We start from the raw sequence: 13259 nt of genomic DNA, 5'->3' as shown, positions 1-13259 counted from the left end.
ATATTTTGTGGGTGGGGACTCGCACACACAGGACAACATTGCTGCCAATGTTTTCTCCGTCCAACATGTATTTTTACTAGCCAAAGCAGTTCTGTTATTCAAAGACAGGAGAGTAAAACAAGGCTGGTAACTTTGCTTTAGCAATTTGAATATTTGTATACAAACACACACATATATTGTATATAATGCCTGCATATGTACTTTTTATGAAATGATTACTGAAATAATATACTTTACATCACTTCAACCTCAATCATAGGACATCAATTCTATATTCAAGGTCTCCCTTCTTCACAAGTGAAAGAATGGAATGCATGAGACAATTAGTAACATTCCTTTGGAAGAGGATATGATTTTTTATTGCAACATTTTTAAATGTATGTTCACTTCTCACATTGTGTGTAGTGTTGGAAGGTGATGGAAATGCGTGAGACTGCATGCGCTTCTACTCTTTCTAACTACAGGCGCTAAGACCTGATGCTAAAATGACATCATCCTGAACTAAATGGTACACAGGTTGTTTCTGTTACTATGTCAATAAGGGTCAGTGCATCTTACCATCAAAGAATTATTTTTTCCTACAAAGTGGATTCATTAGCTTCTACTCTTTAGACCAATTTAAGAACATAAAGAAGTTCTCTAATTTTCATATCTTCATTTAAGTATTCTCAATCCGTGACAAGTTCTGCTCAGGCACACATGAAAATATTGTATTGAAATTAAATGAAACCTCAGAAATGAGTTTCTTCCTTCTCTCATATTGCACATTCATTTCCTCTAACCTCTGGAAGGAAAACAATGCATAAGCAACTTTCTCCAAGTGCCATACAGCAAACTTGCAGTATTTTTACAATTTCTGACTCAATAATTAATGTTGGTGTCAATAAAATACAGACAGATTATTTGAATTTCTATAATTGGAATAATTTCTCCTCTTTCCTTCTGCTTTCACATTAATTTCATATTAGTTTTTATTCTCTAGACTTAGTTGGGCTATCACCCCAACTTTAGGTCAGGAAACAGTGCTTTCAGAGCTGGATGAAGCAGTCTTCTAGAATGGTCACGCAGGTATTTGAGGAAGTCAGCTTTCACAGCACTGCAAGCTAGCATACCACTCTTCCATTGCCGATGTTGGCCATGTAAACGTTCAGACCCAAAGTTCCCAAGCTTAAGACCCCTGCTAATGATTCAGCTTTTCTTCTTTAATTTATGATGTAGGTTTTCACATGAAAATATCAACTTTGAGTTCAAGCAATAGGAAAAATAGAATTGTGTACTCAATTCTCCTAACTAGAATCAAAGAATTTTGAGCTGTTCTAAAAACTCTTCTTTGGGATGAATATCCATATTCATATCGAAATAATAGCCATATCCATATATGAATATGTATTTCTATACACATACATATATATAGATGTGCCTACATATTTATAGATACTATGTAAAGTGTCCGACAAGCTGGGCAAACTTTTGCTTCTATGTATAAGCCTTGATAAGGCAAAAATACAGAGACCCGGTCTCCCACCATAAATGAGGTAGTACCCATCTCTCCTTACTTGTTCTGAAGCCAACCTTTTTTTTGTTCTAAAGTAAAGATTTAAAAAAAATTGCTGGTCTGTTCCAATTCTCTCATTTTCCATGGGAGACAGCTGCAACTCAGTGAGGTTAACTGATCAGAAAACAGAACTAACTGGGAGCAGAGGCAGAACCCAAACCAGGGTCTGCTGCATCCTATAGAGTGTTTTTCCTACTGCAACACACTTACTTTCCTTTAATCCTAATCTCTAATATTGGGAAAGGGAATTCATGAAAACACAACATGGAAAATTACCTGAATCCAGAACCATGTCCTGAACTATCCACAAAGAAAATACACATTCCCAGAAAATAAGACCACACAGTAGTCATGAGTTCTGAAAAGTTTTGATGACTGCCATCAAAACCTTGGGTCCCAAGCTTAGCATCTAAGCCAGACCATGGATTTAGCATAGACAAGAAGGAAAACTAAACAATAGTAAACCAAGTGGTCTCTTGAGCTCTTTTCTCCAAAATCTTACCGAATTTTGACCCTCTGGGAAATATACACACACACACGCACATATATATATATGTGCATGTGTGTGTGTGTGTGTGTGTGTATGTATATATATATATATATATATATATATATATACAACAAAGGTCAATCCAAGTGGAGTCCAATGATGAAACCCAATAAGAGCATGAGGATCCAGTCTAGTTTTCCATCTGCCTTTCTCAGACTGTGGCAATGCCCACGCAGAAACAGAACTTGGGTTTTTGGTCACCAGCCTAGTGAAGGAATAAGAAAAAAGTCACCAATATTGGATGACCCAGGTCTCCAACCTTTCTACCTGCAAGTATAAAAAGGTCAAGGGAGGCTATTCTCATGTAAATTGACTAAACTCCACTGAGAGCAGGCCACCTAGAAAATATGGTCAGGGAACCAGCCAATCTTTTTAGTAGAGAAGTGAAGGTGAAGAGATGCAGAGAAGAAATTTGAACTTCTTTTAGGCAACAATTGTCCTCAGGAGGCAATGTTTCTTCACTGATACCACTATGGAGTATTTTTTCCAGTGTGACTGAATTAAATTAGTTAATTTAGATACCAGTTCTGAGTCTCTTGAAAGAGGAATTCGATAGTAGTGTTAGAATAAAGCAATGTTACATTAGTATTTCCTACAATGGCTGGTGAGATTAGTCATGGGTAGAAAGGGTTAAGAGAAACATTTCTGCTTTCATCAGAATTAGATTCCGACTTTGATAAAACCCTGTTTTACAAAATAATTCTCTTTCAGATGAAATGCAAGGTTTAAGAAGCAAAAGCAATTTGTAAAGAGGATTAAAATGACTAATGGGATTTTAATATAATGATTTGAAGTTTTATACTCATAGCTACTCATTAATACAGGGAACAAGAAAGAACATTCACAACATTAATCTCATCATTTCATCATTTAGCATGTCATGTATGTTTTACTGAATTCTAAATGTGTGGAGGGTCCTCTGTTAGACAATGACTGGTGAAGATGAACATTAAAGGAATCTGTCCTCAGAATTGTTTACATTCTAGTAATTCTAATAAGGGAATAAATTATCAAACATTAAAGAAGAAGATAGCATTGGACATAAGCCCCAAAAGGGCCTCTGGAAACACAGCTATAGCTGTTGTATAGAACTTTGCAGTGTGAGAAGGATTTCCCAAATTGGACACCTAAGGGAAGTACATTCCAGGTGGAGTAAAGAACTTAGGCCATTACCCTAAGCATTGGCAGGAGGTGGCTTTTATGAATATGGGAAGAGGCTCATAGTGTAGGTGGGAGTCAGGATGTTGAAATGGGAGATGGAGCTGAAGAGGTAACTTGAGTTAAGGACAGAGGGCATGCATTAATTCTCTAACTAGTGAAGAGCCATTGACTCATAATCCTTAACTGTGGGGGGAAGAAAATAAGCAGTAGACACAGTATTCCTCTAGGTGGGTCAACATTCAGGTAAAGTTGAGCATAGTGGTAAGAGAGGGAAGTATAAATGACTCAGAGAGACAGCAAAGGCAAAAATCTGTATAAATGCCCTCTTCCTTGATTAAAATGGCAATTTCCAGTTTTTTTCCCCAGAAATTCATATTTAATATAATATCCTTTGATAACACCTGTCTGAAATGGAATCTTTGTATTTTATTTCAGGTTGATGATATTTGGCTTCAAATATTTTATAAGAAAGGAAGGAAATATGTGGCAGAAGAATTCAGAGTTATAGATACTGAGACTATCTGTGGGAGAAACTAAAATTCTGGTACATGTCAGCTATCTGATATGTAAGGTGTTCAGTTATTTTGAACTTTTAATTTTGGGAAATTCGGCATTTAAAGCAAAGTATAGAGAATAGTAAAATGAACTGTTATGCATGCATCTATCATCCAGCTTCAATCAGGATCAATACTTTGTTATTTTTGTTTCCCCAATGTCTTGCTAAAAAAATATTTCTTAAAAATATTTTTAACTACCTAAAATATGTCAGACACTCCACTATATTTGAGATACAAAGATAAAGAGAGTAGCTATACTCAAGGAACTCTTTAGTTGTGAGACTGGGGCTATAAAAAAAGAAAATTCAATGTTTTGTGGTAGATAGAACAACCCAGATAAGTTTAAGATAGAGAAAAAGAATGAGAACTAATGAAATCTCAAAGGAAGAAATAGAACTGATCAGAGATGACTCCCTGGAGGACGTGACATCTAAGCTGGGTTTTTAGGAATGAAGAGAAGTTTATCATATTCATATACTGCAAAGGTGCATATACAAGTTCTCCATGCAGTTCATCAGGTGAGGTAATGCCATGTACCAACACAGGGACATGGTACTCAATATGAAGTTCCTAGAACAATAGCAATGTACAAAGGGAAAGTGACACAGTTTTATTCTTTCTCCTTGATTAAATGTAATTATCCTTGCTGTGTAGCACAGTGATTGGTATTTAGAAGATATTCCAAAATGTACAGCATTAGCATCATTCACTCCCATGCGGTGGTAGTGATGGTTGCCTTCCACTCAACGCTACATCATTGAGAGCCTACAAAGCCTCTTTCAAATTTCCATGACAGTATGAAAACTGTTGATTAGTTGATTATAATTTTTTATGCTTTTTATTTTCTGCTAGTGAAATTTCGCTTTAAAATCCCCCTGCAAAGTAAAGATAACCCACACACCAAAGGCTTCTGGAGAAGTTGTTCATTAGAACCCCATAGCCCTGGGAAATAATTTCAAATGAGGCATCCAACAGTGAGCTAAAAATGCACAGCTCAGATGGGCTTCAATTGTGTTAAGAAAGTAGCCCTTTCAATTCCATAACTGAAAAAAAAAAACAAAAACATGGATTTATAAGAGGAATTGAATACATAAGTATTAAGCGACTACTGTTTAAAGGGAAATAGAGAACTTTATTTTACTGTCCTTAAGAAGGAATTCAACTTGATTAGAGATGAGACAGCTTATGTATAATGAACCCAAGGATAATAGGTGGGATCTTTTGTTTTGGCTACTTTTTAAAATTGAGGTAACATTGGTTTACGTCATTGTTTGTGTTTTTGAAGTGTAGCATCTCCCCTTTCAGATGTTACCGCACCACATCCACCACCAAAATATGCGTAGTTCTCCACAATATCTTTATATTCTCTCCTCCCCTTGTTCTTACCTCCTCTTTCCTCTCTGGTGGTGTTAGTAGTCAGCTTTCTGAGATTTGTTGTTAGTTTGGCTTATCTGACACATTGCTTGGTTACTTTATATTCCACATATAAGTGATATCCTCTGATCTGTGCCTTTCTCCTGACTTATTTAACTTAGTGTAATCCCCTTCAGCTCTGTCCATGTTACCACAAATGATACTAGTTGATCTTTTTTGATAGTAGTATTCCATTCTGTGTATATAGCACTTCTTTCTGAGCCTCTCTGTATTTGGGCTCTTAGTCTGTTTCCATGACTTGGTTACTATAACTAGTGCTACAATGAACATAGGTGTGCATGTTTTCCATTGAATTCATGGTTTTGTGTTGTTTGTGTTGTTGTAGGAATGCAATTGCTGGGGCATGTGGCTGATCCATTTTTAATCTTTAAAAAAAAAAAAAAAAAACCTTTGTAATGTTTTCCATGGGGGCCGGGCCAGTTTACCTTCCCACAGTAGGGTAAGGTATTTTACTGTTCTTAAGAAGAATGTCCACAGAGGATGTTTCTCCACATCCTCACCAACATTTGTTTCTTCTGGTAAGAAGCAGCAGAGTCTTTAGAAAAGTGAAAGAGCCACCCTGTGCAGTTGGGGGACTTTAGGGAAGGCTGTGTGAACGTGATGGCATTTGAAATTTGACAAGTTGAGAGATCAAAAAATTTGACAGAAATTAGAAGCCAAAAATAGGAATGTAAACTGTAATCTTAAAAAAGGAAATTTCCTGAAGGCATTGTTTGTAACCAGGTTGGTTCTAAAAGTTCATGAGTCCATTTGAAATACCAAATGTCTGATCTGGACATGCATATTTGCTTGCTGCTGTTTTGCTTGTTTACTATAATTTTTTTCAGTATTACTTACTTTGGGAAACCCATTTACCACCCCTGTTGGAAGCAGAGAGCTGGATCTTAACAAGGAGGAAGAAAGATAGTGCAGGGATTGTCCATTCCAATGCCCTCCAGTCAGAGATCACCAGGAACACACCTGTAGCTGAACAATTTGTTTTCATTACTCTTTTTAGAGAGCACTTGGTATACTATGGGGAACTCAGGGCTTCTCAGTAAGAGGGTGTTAGAAAGGATTTATAGGATTTGAAATGTGTTGGGGATAATGATTTAAGGAAGTGGGGCTTTGCTCTGGATTAATTGAAGTCAGGAAACCAAGGCAATTCTATGATAGCGCATATTAATAAGCCATACCTACAAATAGGGGACACTAGACAGAAACTAACACTGTAATTGATAAAGAAGCAAGTTTTATTAGTTAGGATGAGGGATAGTTAGTCTTTTTTGTGGTTTAAGCAAAGTTGATAGTTTTGCCTCTGCTCACATGAATACAGACTGGTTTTGTTTTTTTCTTGATCAGACTTAGGCAGACAGAGTGGTCTTATCTGATGGTTATATTCTGCAAAACTTTACATTCAGTAAAAAAAAAAAAAAAAAAAAAAATGTCTGGCTGAGTGGACCAAAAAAACTGTCTCAGGAAGGCAGGGAATGTCCTCTCCCCACATAGGAGAAGAGAGCTGGCAGAGTAAGGTGAGCTGAGGCAAGTCGACTATATAGAAGACAGACCTGAGTTTGAATCCTACTTCTGTAATTTTGAACAGGGAACTTCTTACACTTGAGTTGTCTTTTTCATAAGAGGAAGCTAATGAATCCAACCTTTCAAGGTTATGATAGGGGATAGAAAAATGCAAGTGAAATAGATAACTCAGTGCCTGAGAGCTAACACATGCCTTTCTTGTAACTAGGACTTTACACAGGGTGCCTAATCTCATTGATAGGGTATGACAACATGGACAAGATCCTTAAGTTTCAGCAGTGTTTCTCAAACTCTAGAGTATATCAGAGTCAGCTATATGACTAGTTTAGGAGACAGAGTGCTGGGCCCTGTCCTCAAAGTTTCTGATTCTGCAGTCCTAGGTTAGGGTCTGAAATTTATATTTCAATGATTTCTCACTTTAGGTCAACACAACTGGTTTAAAGGCCACGGTCTGAGAACCAGAGTTAGTCATTAATTTGAAAAGCCAAACCTTTGTTTATAAGTGTTCATCCCTGAGTGCTTTGACATCTGTAGAACTTGTGTTAGACCTGTGATCAGTCAACTTTACCTGCAGCAGACATGCTAGCTTCTGTAGACCTTGCGTTCTGTCATAACAACTCAACACTGTTGCTATAGCACAGAAGAGGTTGTAGGCAGTATACAAATGATTGGTACAGCTTTGTCCCAGTAAAACTCACTTTATGTACACAAGTCTGAATTTCATTAACTTTTATGTCACAGTTTTATTCTCTTTATTATTTTTTAAACCACTGTGAATGAAAAACAGTGCTTAGCGACCAAATATTTTTAAAAACTCAGGCAGCAAGTTAGACTTTACCTATTGCTGGATTAGCCAACTCTGTTCTTGAGTTAGCAATAAAGAAACCTGTTAGGAATGGGTCTCAGGGCCTCCCCTGGTGATGCAGCGGTTGAGCGCTGGGCTGCAAAGCTGCCCGCAGCCTCTGCAGTGCCAGTTTGATCCCTGGCCACTGGGCGAGGGTCCCACATGGCATGCAGACCTCTCCTGCCGCACCTGCTGCTCCCCTCAGCAGTGTATTTTGTCAGTCTGCCTGTTCAGTTCCCCGCTCTGGCTCTGGTGAATTCTCTCAACCTCCCGCACTTCTGACTATACCCAGTGCTTGTATAAATAAATAAATAAATCTTTTAAAAAAAAAAAAAGAATGGGTCTCAGGGGCCTCCCAGGTGGCTCAAGGGTTTAAGAACCTCACTATGAAGCAATCACAGCCTCTGCAGCACGAGTTCGATCCCCAGCCAGCCAGGGAACAACCCATATGGCACAACAGACTTCTCCTGTCTCACCCGCTGCTCCCCTCAGCAGTGTACTTCAGTCAGTCTGCCTGTTCTGTTCCCCACTCTGTCTCTGGTGAATCCTCTCACCCCCTGCATCTCTGGCCTGTACCCAGCTCTTATATGCATAAATAAATAAATCTTTAAAAAAAAAAAAAGAATGGGTCTCAGGTTGCTAAGACAACTTTACCAGTCAGCATCCTTCTCTCCTATAGTGCCTCTTCTTGCCATATGCCACCCATACCTCCCCACCTTAGCTCCAATCCAAAACTTCTCTCTTTCTAATACCACCTCTCCTCCCTCATCAGAATTTAATCAGTCCTGATGTAATTTCTACAAGGTAGCCCTAGATATTAATAAACCTTCATGTATTATTTCCCAAATCACTCAATTTGTGTTCATTTTATTCTTCTGCTAGAAAAAGGAACCATGCTCCTTCAGCAAGATGTGATTTTTCCTTGTATTTCCACGGTGTCCAGAGTGTACAAAGTGTGTCATGGAGGCTCAACAAATACTGGTTTTCTTAGTTGTGTCTTTGATAGATGAGATTGTCTCTTTACATCAAGATACTTGTGTCATCATAGCCCCAACCCACTCTCTTCAAATCTGTCTTCATATTCTCACAAAAGCTTGTGCTTCGGATTGCCCTGTATCACCTACTAAATACATTCTCATGTGTTTGCATAAGATGCAAAATATAAGGAGAAGCCCTATGTCACCCTGTCTGGCCTCTTACCTTGTCACTTGTCCTTCCTTTTTCTCCTACCAACTCCATGTTCCAGCAACAGTATGCTGAAGTCTCCTGAGATCTCATATTGCCTCCAGCGTTTACACTTTCACATTGACTGTTCGCTCTTCTGGAATGTCCTCTCCTTCTATTCCTAGAAATCCCTCTCCAACGTTCACTCTGAGTTCATATCATATGCTTCCTTCTCTAGGAAGCATTTCTTGAAGTTCCTTTAGCAGAAAAGAATACTCAGGACTCTGTCCATTTTCTTTCCAATGAGATCAAACTCCTAATGTCTCAAACACGCCATGCTTTTTTGTGACTCATGCCTTCGCTTGTTCTATGCATGCCCCTTGCTCTAGGATACAATTCCCATCTTGATTAACTCTTTGTTATCCTTTAAGTTCAGCTCAGGAGTCATCTGTTCCAGAAAGCCTTCCTTGAACTACGTACTTGGATTAAAGACCCATTTCTGTTGTCCCAAAGCACTCTAACTTAGCACTTCAAACCACATTAAACACTTGGTTTCTATGTCTTTTTCTTTTACTAAACGTCAAGCACCTCATAAGCAGAGCTCTTATCTCTGTCCCCTAGTGTCTTATGGGAATGAGTGGATGGAAGGATAGATAATGGATAGGCGAGTTATACAGAAGTTCTGGTAATAAACTTCTCAAAGTTTCCATGACAATTTTGAATTAATACAACTTATAAATATTTGGTTTGAAGCTGTTTCTCATCTGAGCACTATTGACATTTTGGGCAAAGTAGTTTTTTTTTGTGACACTATCTTCAGTATTGTAAGGTGATTGGCAGCTCCTGGAATCTAGACCTATTAAATGCCAGGAGCACTTTTCCCCTAATTAAATCCACAAAAGTGTCTCCAGATGCTGCAGAATGTGCCAGGGGCAGGAAGGCATGCAAAATAACCTCACCCATGTTAAGAACCATTGGGTTTAAATATGATCAAACACAATCTGTAAGCCTTTTTTATTAACATATATTCATAAATCATAAAACTGAATTTAAGTGTGAAAGTATCACTCCATTGGAAATAACTAGAAACTGAAAACAAGTCTTGAGCAGGGGTATGTTTTTCCACTTGGTAAGTATTAAATAATCCTTATGGAAACTTGATAAACATAGAAAAAGAAAGACATATCAAGAAATACTCATTACCCCCCATTGAAAGAATGGTTATATTTTTATGTATTTACTTTCATCTCTTTCTATATATAGACCTGTTTCTTTAAAGTTAATAACGCAGTGTTATAAAAATTTTAAGCAACTTTAAATTCAATACAACAGTATAAGCATTTCTATATTACATTACAGTCTTCATAAATATTTTAATGCCTACATTATAGTCTGTAAAGATATGTGCTACAATTTACTTATCCTGATTTCAGAAAGAACATGTAAGGTATTTGCATTTTCCCCCAGCATTTGAAAATTTCTGTTATAAAATCTTTGCATGTGAAGTTGCTTATATATTTATTATATATTAAAAATTATGTCCTTAGGATAAGATCTTAGAAAAGGAATGAATGGAACAAGAGAATGATCTGTTATAATTCTCTTGACAGACAGGAAAGATCAAATTGCTTTCCAAACGGGTGACACTAATTTCCTGCCCACTCTAATCTAGGCGTTCCCAGTGGTTTGCTCTCATTGCAGTATCACCACGTGCTGTTGCATTGGGACATTTTGAATGTGGTCACTGAAAACCTTTTTGGCAAGCTCAGTGTTAAGAAACCATGTCTTAGAAGTACACTTTTAATGCCTTTTAAATCAACATAGGAATCTTAATTTTGTGCAAACATGACATCCCCATAATAGACTGAAGGTGCTCTTTCTCTTCTGTTCTATTGCCAATCAGGACACACTCCCCTGTAGGAAAAGGTCTCAGTTCTTTACCGCTCATCATGCCTATATTCACCATCAATATTGGGGCTTAGTGGGCATCAGAGTATTTATTAAAAGAAAGGAGGTCACAGTTCTGCCCTAAATGAGGTAATTCCTGTGTCTGCTTTTTTTAGGAGGGCAATTGTCCTGCATAAAATAATTGCTAATACACATTCAAGTAAATCTTTCCTGTCTTACTAATATATGTATTTTACTTAACTGGATTTAAAAAGCAGGGGAGGAGATAATGTCTCTTTTTAGAGGCATGCCTCTGTCGCAAGTAAAAGTGTGGTACATCTTGTGCATGTGACAAGGTTTGGAATGAACAAGCATGGGTATTGGGAGCAGGAAGATATGGAAGCCCATCCAGCTAATGCACTCAGTTATATATGGTCATGATAGGGAGTGACATAGAGTTCCTGTATGAATTAGTGGTCGAGCCTGGTTGTGCAGGCAGAACAGAGGTTGGGAGACATTGGGTCTTCATGGTAGACAATCCTAGATCAAATCCTGCTTGTTGAGATGTACTGGCAGTAGGTCCTGCGCAAATCACCAAATCTCTCTGAACCTCAGGCTCCTCACCCAAGAACTGGAGACCACCATACTTCCAATTGCATAGACCTTCAAAATCATAGTGTTTTAGATGCACAGAATAATTTTGAGACAAGGCACACAGTGTATCATAACTCTTCATTATTTCTTCAGTCTCTCCTCTTACATAACCACTGGTATTGGGGATCCCAAACACTGAACAGAACTACCTCCCACTTAATTTTATTTATGCCAATACTGAATATTTTATGCTGTGACCTGTATTAAACTCAGTTCAACCACATAGCAGATAGTTCACAGGCATTTTCTAGAGTCACTTTTATAGGTCAGAAAATTTATTCAAAGAGGGTATGTAACATCCCATACACACGCCACCAAATTGTGGGATTGGACTCAACCACCAACTTTAAAAGCTATAGCTCATGCTTTTCCTATTCTCACCTTGCTTGTGAGTGCTAAGTATTTTCCTAAATCTCTAAGCTACATGATGAAATACCCTTCTGCCTGGATTAGTAAAATTAATATATTTGTGGTCAGTTACTTTGCCAGACATCCCATTTGAATAAAATTCATTTCATGAGTGATGTATATGTTAGTAAACTCATAGGTATTAAGGACACGGTCAGAAAAACTTTCAGGAATAAACAGGAGACCATTGAAGACCTGAAAGCAACGAGGTTAATTGGTGATGTGATTCCAAATTTAAACAAATTACAGGGAAAGATAGATAATGATAAAATAATGAGACTGAGGCACCTGAACAAACATTCAAATCCCACATCTGTCTTATTCTACTCAACAGTTCCTAAATATCAGTGGTGCATTGAAGAGGAGATTAGCAGAGGCTTCCAAGCATCACCTGAGTGAAAAGCAGATTAACTCCTTCCTGTTATTGCAAGAGTTCAAGAGACTGTGGAGGGAATTAGCCAAATGTGTTCATCATGAGCCCAGAGGTCACTGAGCGGAAGCTCTTTTTGAAAATTTATCTTGTTAAAAATATGCACAAAAGCTCTAAGTCACTACTAAGATTTTAGACTAAAAATGCAGCATACAGAAGAGTCAGCTGGGCTCAGTATTGTTGTATACCTCTTCTACAACACATTAACAATAAAACTAACATATAACTGAGCATTTATGGGTATAAACAAATGCAACATCAGCAAGGAAATTCTGTGGATGCAAAAATCTTTGTAAAGTTCAGAGTTGACCCATCTGGATAATGTATTTCAAACACACACATTTTACTGTAAACAGGAAATCTTCTTGCCAATGGCTGTCTAAGGTGAAGAGAGAAATTTTTCTAGGAAAACTGATCTCTTCACCCTGCCATACTCCACAGGGACCTGAATTTATCTTGTCCTTAAATTCTGAACTAATTATTTAAGGGAAGTCTTCAGCAATTTTATTTATTTTTTTTAAGATTCATTTATTTATACAAGCACTGAGTACAGTCAGAAGCGTGGGAGGGTGAGAGAATTCACCAGAGACAGAGCGGGGAACAGAACAGGCAGACCAACAATATACACTGCTGAGGGGAGCAGCGGGCCGCAGTAGAGGTCTGCTTGCCATGTGGGACCCTCGCCGGCCAGCCAGGGATCGAACTGGCACTGCAGAGGCTATGGGCAGCTTCACAGCCCAGCGTCAACCACTGCACCACCGTGGAGGCCCTCTTCAGCAATTTTAAATCTATTTTCTCAGGTTGGCAAGGGGGGGTGAATATTTAAGTTCATAGGGGAGGTGGCTTGAGACCTAATGCCATAGGTCCTATACCAAGAGCTTTCACTCATTTTAATATGCTGGTGACATTGGTGTGCTTCCTTCCAGTCTGTATTCATTCCTCTTTGATGTGGGTTGTGTGTTGCATAATAAGCCACAAAAAGTCTAGTGAGGTATCAAGCACATTATGGATTCACAGAAACCAAGAGTACTGGTGGAGACCAGTTCCAGATATGGACAGTCTAACTGGCTATCCTTTCCTCACTTTTCTTTGTCATG

The 13259-nt window shown here is 38.1% G+C and overlaps 1 protein-coding gene across 2 annotated transcripts in view; it reads left to right on the top strand.

Moving 5' to 3' along the window:
* Nucleotides 1–13259, top strand: part of KCNIP4 (potassium voltage-gated channel interacting protein 4) — a 413140-nt gene that overhangs the window by 245261 nt on the left and 154620 nt on the right. The gene's annotated exons all lie outside the window — the stretch shown is intronic.

This window comes from Talpa occidentalis, unplaced genomic scaffold (assembly GCF_014898055.3).
Source record: "Talpa occidentalis isolate TD23 unplaced genomic scaffold, MPIMG_talOcc4v2.1 talOcc4.6, whole genome shotgun sequence".
NCBI lineage: Eukaryota > Metazoa > Chordata > Mammalia > Eulipotyphla > Talpidae > Talpa > Talpa occidentalis.
Note: the sequence above shows the minus strand (reverse complement) of the source record. Positions and strands in the feature narration are given on the sequence as shown.